Below are 6,317 nucleotides of genomic sequence, written 5' to 3' on the forward strand. Positions count from 1 at the left end.
GTATTATTATTTTTATTCTTGTTGTTGTTGTTATTTTGATCCAAGGCCTGGTTATGCCCCCACTTAGCAGATTTTCTTTAGAGTGTCATAATAGGACTTCTAAAGCTTATTTCTTCTTCATCCCTCATAGGACACAGAGGCAGAAAAGGGGTCTGTGAAATAATCAAAAGACAGTAAAAATCATTCTATTTTGAAATTAATACTTACACAAAAGTTGCTTTACTCTCTTCTGTCAATGTAAAGGGGACTACAATTTTCATTTACTTCCCTTTTCACCACCAAAATGGAGCTGTGGAGGCCTGGTGTAACTAAGAGTTGAGCTTTCCAAGTACGTTAATTCAGTAAGTTGAGAAGATTTGCAATTGTAGGAAAGGAGACAGAGATGTATGTGGGTTATTGTTACAAAGTTGAATATTACATATTTTGACTTATTCAAATTTAATGAACCCCAGAAAGCACTTTGAGTGTTTACTTTTTCCTCGTTTGATTCTAATTAACCTTTCCCATGATTCAGATGTCTAACAAATGTGGAGGGCTGCAGGGCTAAGTGCTTTTTTCCCATGATTGACTTTAATTAAGCTTGCTCTAGGCTTGAAACCCTTGTAAACTTAGAGAACTTTATTTTAATTGCCTTCTGCCAGATTTACTTATGCTAGACAAATATTATAAATCAAATAGTAACGCTATTAGAAGAACGACACACTGACTTACAAAGTAGTAATCTGGAATGGTGAAACACATTACACTCTAAATCTGAATAGAAAGTACTATGGTAGAAGAAAGATGATGGATTTCATGAAGGCAACTTCTGGAACATTAACAGCTTTTCCTTTTCTGCACAGCAGGTACATTAAGAAACCAAGACTCATACTACTGTTATTCATCTCCAGTTTCAGTGGTAATAAGTCTTATTCATTGAAACTCAAAATTATTAAGTGGATACTTCAAGAACTTATTTCACGCTTTGGACTGCTCACCAGCTCTCTGTTGCAGCTGTTGGTATGAGTCAGTTCAATCTTAATTAGGTGACTTTGTCACCTAAATCACGTTTTTTCTGCTCCCTGAATCTGTCCTAGGAGAACCAGACAAAGAGTTAGGCACCAATATTTGTACAAATAAATACCAATATTATTATTCAAAACAATGCAAACAGAAATGCACTCCAGAAGATATTTGGAGAAATAAATGAAAGATCACCCATAATTTTTAAATAAATATGAAAATTTTATCCAAATAAATGTTTTGGTTGTTTGTTTTAGTGCTTCTATTGAATTATAGAGTTTTAATATAAAATTCCATCTGGCTTACAGGCAGGGAACATCCCCACTATGAAAATAAGTGACAAATCTTATTTTCATTCCATTGCTACAAACGGAACTGTGAGTCTCAGAGAGGCATGCTGAGTTGCACAATTTTTGCTCCTTTACCATCATACCATAAGTTCTGAAGGACTGACTGAGCTATATTTACCGATTCAGGTTTCTCCTATGAAATCTCTTTATTCCTGACAGGACTGGTGTGGCTGTCATGCTAGGATGCCACCCTGAGAAAACCTCTTGCATTTGTTGTGGCTGAAAGTCCTTACCCTTAGTAGAAAAAGGTCATAGGAGCTTTTGCTGGAAAGAAGCCTAACAAAACTGCCTCTGTGCTTAATTACACTATAGAAGTGGTCTTGAAATAAGAGCTAACCTTTTGCTTCAGTAACCAAAATCCTGAAAATAGTTGACAACAGGGATTAACCACAGTGTCTCAATCTTGATGGCTCCATTTCCCTCCATTTTTTTCTCCCTTTTCTAACACAGTACAGAATACTCTAAATTATAATCAAGATTATTACAAACTTAGTTTAGATCAAGTTAATTCCAAAAACAGATTCTTTGCTTATGCTTCCACAAACAGTGCAAATAAATGTCTAAATATTTAATCAGCGAAGGCATTATAGCATACTTAAACGTGCATATGCATCAATGTATTTATATATGCAACTATTTAAGAAAATCATTTCCTCTGAAAACAGATCCTGCACAAGGCAGCAGACTGACAGCTCTGTGAGCTCTATTTATCCAGCTAATGTGTACAGCTGAAGCCATTGCAACAAAAGGATCTCCATGGGGACCACCTTTGGCTTAGAAAGAATAATTACATTCCTGTACCCTGTTGATACTCAGCTTCCAAGAGTGCTAACACTGTACCAAGGTGGCAGCTTTCAGACCCCAGCCCAGGACTACAGGATACCCCAAGCCAACCTAAGAACTGGTGCCAGAGACTGCACAAAGCTGAAAGAGAACCGTTAGTCTTCCTGGAGCCCGCAATGATGGTGGTTTAATTCCTGAGTTTGACATGTTTAGGAGTCCTGTTGGAGGACTCTAGAGTGTTTTCAAGGTAAGTTAGGCTATGTAGTGGGAAATGCACAATGTGGAAATCCACAGTCGGTACATAAAAATGGTTATTTTGGAAGTACTCTGAGACCACTGTATAGAAGAGCATTATAAAAAAAGGGAGATATAAACTATTTGATGTACTGTGGCTTTTTTATGCTTGTGTGTCTTTGCTTAATCAGAGTCACAGTTATTCATAGGAAAAAAGTCTACAGCCATTTCCTGGTTTTAATTAATTCTATTTTACATCCTGACACTTTTACTTGCTCTTGATCAGCTTCTAAGTGATCTGTTTGACATGTCTATCTTTAATTCAGAGTAATTGCCAAATCGGTCTGCAATTTATCAGAAATGTGAAGAATAACTCTAGCCAGAAAGGGCTATTTTTCTTTGAGAGTGAAAGCAAGCCATTATAAAGGGCCTGGGAGATTTAAGAAAAATGGTAATGTCATCTGAAATTTCTGAGTGGGAGACCCCCTTCAAATTTCTAGCAAGAATATTAAGTAATTTCTGCATTCCATAAACATTACAATGATCTGACTTGAATGAAAAATAGTGCCTACATTCTATTGCCTTATTTAGACTAAGTTGAAAGCCCTGCAATCTTTTACAATCCATCGTACGAGCTCAAATAGTGGAGATGTTTTCAATGCCTGTTTTTAATGTGTGAGAGTATTGACAATTGGAATCAGTCTTCAATAGCACTTGTAATTACAAGCTAAACTGTAAACTTTCTGCCAGAAAATGTCCTTGATATATATTTTTAGAACTCTGCATAGCAATTACAATAACCGAAAAAAGAGCTTCTTTTTTTTAAGCTTGTTCACTGCATACAAAATCCCAGGTATAGACAGTCACATTTGCTCCCTATTGAGTCATTGTTATTTGGGGAAAGTTCTTTTGCCAGCTGCCAGCAGTGGGAACAAGGACCTTACACAGAAAGGTCCTTTTCTAAAACTGATTAGACTATCACCTATGCACATTTATGTTTCTTCCTCTGGCTCTGAGAAATCAAACCACAGCTACAGCTGGACCAAACGATTTAATGAATTTTAAGTTTAACAAAAAAAAAAAAAAAAGGCAGATCTAGGACAATTTTGCAACTCAGTGAATTTGGGAAAACTGGCATGAAGTTTTGATCCAGAAGAAGGAATGGAGAAAAAAATTTCTAAAAGCCATTTTTTCTAAAATGAACACCATGTAGTGTTGTGATTTTCACAGAAAATAAATGTTTCAATTTGAAATTCACTAATTTGTTTAATATTATATAAAAAATAACCCATGAGATCAAAACAAAACCTCAGTGGCATGAAAATTAAATACTTTCTATTTCTCTAAAATATGTTTTCTTTCAAATTTTGGTTGTGAGACTAAGCAGAAAATTGATTATTCACACAGAAGCTCTCTTGTGGGCAGGATTTGGTTATTCTCAGGGTCATGAGCATTGCTCAAACCACGCAACAATAAATTCTGCCCACTGAGAGCACAGAAGGGATGAAGCTATGTGTATTGATATTTTTAAAGACAGAGCAGAGCAAAGCGTGTAGCGACTATGACCAATGGCACAGCTGCAATGTATTTATTTTGCAGCTGGTAGAAAATAAGAATATGGACAGAGATTCCCTGTGGCACTCACAGTTTGACTAACTGATAAATAGAGGTGATGGGGACAGGTGGCGTTCCCTCCACTCCAGCGAAGAAAACACTTCTGCCTGTAATCTGAAGCTATCCTTTCCCATTTTCTATAATGTCAGCACAATCCCATTTTCATCCTTACTGCAAAGTTAGCTATACCCTGCTATACCTTCTGCCAACTCCCCATTGCTCATCAGAGCACAACACATTTCAGCCTACATCATGTGCTCTGAGACTGTTGCAAAACTACTCAGGGCAGCTTGCGTGAAAGCAGCTCTGCATGGTCACCCACTCAACACAGCCCCAGCTGGTTGTTAAATGCTTTGGGGTGATTGTTAAATGTCTCCTCAATGGGAGTGCTTACTTCCAAAATGTCCTGCTTTCAATCTTGGATCCACTGTCTGGATAATCCAGGGAGCTCAGCAGGTTTCATCCCTGTGGGATTTCTAGATCTGGCACTTACACAAGATCATGGCAGCATCAGGGTCTCTTTGTGGTAGCATGCCATTAATAGGACATGTCTATTTAATTTTTTTTTCATATATACATGGTATGTATACACACACGCACGCACACATATGTTTAGCAATTTGTTAGTTGTTCTCATAGTCTAAATACTGACACAACAAGACCACTGTCCTCCTGCCAGAGAATTGGTACTTGAAAAAACCACACTAGCTAAAGAAATGAATATGGTGGAGAGGAGCACAAAAGCATTGCTCTTGATAAAAGAGATGGGAATGGATCCCCCATGTTCTGGGACCACATGATTGCCTTTCATCTATGTTACTTACTCACAGCTAGACTATTTAATTCTTTCCAGTGAAAAACAAACAAACAAACAAAAACAACAAAAATACAAAAAGAAAAAGAAAAACACACACACACACACAAAAAAAGTAGAAAGCATACTTAAAATAATGAAGAAATATACAAAAAATCCTACTGAAGGGGAACACAATGGGCACATTGTTTTCAGTTAGGTGTAGTAGTACTTTGTGAATTTCTTCCTGAAAGCAGTGATTATCTGGCTAAACACAAAAAGACAATTTTATTTTATTTTTTTTTAAGCTACTTCCTTCTCCCCATATTTGTGGGTTAAAAGAATACTTGTTTAATTGCTATGATTTGTCCCACATCAAACTTACCTTCATAAAATATCTTGCCATATTGCTGCAGCTGGCTTGATAATATCTGTTACTGTGATTGTAATCGCCAAGCAAAGAGACCTGCCAAATTATTCAAAAGTGTATTGCAGTACCAGCTCCTCTTATTATTCCTTGTTCTCCTTGCTCCTGTTCCTTTCATGTTGTTCTGGTACGCAGGGATGTAATGAAGAAGTTACACAACTAATTAAAGCAGACATATTTTTAATAAAGACTTTAGGATTGATTTTTTTTGAGAACTAACAAAATAAATTCTCAAGTGTATCTCAGTATGTTTTTTTTTTAATGTTAGATTTATTTGGTTTGGCTTTCAGGAGTGCTGTTTTCATATGGAATTTCCCAAAGAGGTACTTTCTTGGCTTGCTGGCATACAATGTAGACAACCCATGACTATTTAAATATGTTGTCAGTTCAGAAACAAAGGTGTAACTAACATAAAAATTAAAATATCTCTAAAACTAGAAGACTGCATTTGCAGGATTTTAATACATTTCATTCACATTATTATTAAGATGTAAGTATAGTTTCATTTTTACCACAAAGTCTACAACTGAGGCAGTTGTTAGCAAAATGTGAGGTGCTAAAGGAAGACTCACTGAAATCATTGAAAATTCACGCTGGTTGCATTAATCATGGGGAAATATTAAGGACCACATGGACACTCTATTGTGATTAGTTGTTTTAATTAAGAAATTCCCCATTTGAAATTAGCATCCAAAGATTTATAATGCATACAGAGAAAAAGAGTAACAAAAGCTATGAAAAAATATTTGTGATATCAATCTGAGGTTTTGTAAGTCTGGGACAGGAAGAGCAAGAAGGAAAGATTTGAAAATGTCCGTCTTTTTATCACAGACCCTGAACAAGCAAACACTCAATTTCTTATGATTTTATTTTTCAGATTGGATGGCTGGTGGTTTCTTTTCCTACTTTTATACTTTTAGGTTTTCTTCCTTTCTTAATTTCTTTTCTCTGTTTGCTTTGTCAGAAGAGGTTTGGAGGGGACAAATAAAGAGGAGAGACAGAAAAGGAGTTACATTTTAGTACCTGATTTCAAAACCAAAGAGAAAGCTCAATGTATTTTTCTTCCCCATGGAAATGTTTGTGAAAAGAGAATTTGAAAAGAAACGAGAAGAGA

General features: G+C 36.1%; 1 protein-coding gene across 13 annotated transcripts in view; it reads left to right on the top strand.

Annotated features, from left to right (window-relative positions):
* Positions 1-1,980: 1,980 nt before the first annotated feature.
* The window catches only part of LOC310894228 (uncharacterized protein), a 31,221-nt gene continuing 26,884 nt past the window's right edge, over positions 1,981-6,317 (top strand). For all 13 annotated transcript variants that reach the window (XR_014579684.1, XR_014579685.1, XR_014579686.1 and 10 more), the window contains exon 1: positions 1,981-2,382. The gene's annotated coding sequence lies outside the window, so the exon portion shown is untranslated. The remainder of the gene's footprint in view (positions 2,383-6,317) is intronic.

The sequence above is a fragment of the Anser anser genome, assembly GCF_964211835.1.
Source record: "Anser anser genome assembly, chromosome: 2".
NCBI lineage: Eukaryota > Metazoa > Chordata > Aves > Anseriformes > Anatidae > Anser > Anser anser.